Consider the following 813-nt stretch of genomic DNA (forward strand, 5'->3'; position numbering starts at 1 on the left):
TTTAATGTATGTTTTTGTTGGATATGAATAATTCATATTTTGGAAGATATCAATAAAGGCTCCATCTTATTGGGATTTCATAGATATTCAGGGATTTATTCGAGTAGTCCAAAATTATTTTCACAATCAGTAATCGTGTTTTTTTTTCATGCTTATTAACTTGTTACCTTAATCCTTTTACCAGGATGCAAAAGATCTAGTTGACTCTGATGCAAGCATATGAAACTGACACCTGAGAGTTTATTAGCTCTGTCATCTTTTTCTGCGGTCCCTAACAACTTTGCCGTGTTTTTTCAGGCTGAGGAAGAGGATGATGCCAACACAGATGATGCAGAAGATGACTCTAATGCGGAATCTAAACTGGACTCAACTGAAGAGAATGTCGAGGAGTCTAAGAAACATGTAGGCTTCTTTCCTTTTGCGGTTACTCAACTACTACTACTAATCTATTTACTGATCTTTGTACCTTGTGCTTTGTATATTCAAGATGAATTGTAGGAAGGGAAGCATATAGAGAAGCTTTGGTGGAGTGCGCCATTTTTTCTCCTTATTTTTTAGCTGTAGAAATGGTAAGAGGGAAGAGATACTGCTAAATGTTGTTGATGTCTTAATCTCTCATGAGTATCTTCCATCTTGAAGAATTGAAGAATATGGTGTACCTTATTAGCTCAATCTGATTTGCTCATTAGTTGCAGAATCTGGTTCAAGCATGTTGGGTCATTTCAAGCAGAAAGGGAGAAGAATGCTCAACGAGAACGAGAACAAGAAGAATGCTCTCATATCCTTTTTATTTTTTTTATTATTAATATATTT

General features: G+C 35.3%; 1 long non-coding RNA gene across 1 annotated transcript; it reads left to right on the plus strand.

Moving 5' to 3' along the window:
* Positions 1–300: 300 nt before the first annotated feature.
* LOC125475787 lies at positions 301–813 on the plus strand. The gene is made up of 3 exons (XR_007257212.1): positions 301–402; positions 488–569; positions 690–813. It is a non-coding gene; the product is annotated as an uncharacterized LOC125475787 (long non-coding RNA).

Source organism: the organism of the source record quoted next, unplaced genomic scaffold (assembly GCF_019419815.1).
Source record: "Pyrus x bretschneideri cultivar Hongxiangsu unplaced genomic scaffold, Pyrus_bretschneideri_v1 Contig16, whole genome shotgun sequence".
NCBI classification, from domain to species: domain Eukaryota; kingdom Viridiplantae; phylum Streptophyta; class Magnoliopsida; order Rosales; family Rosaceae; genus Pyrus; species Pyrus x bretschneideri.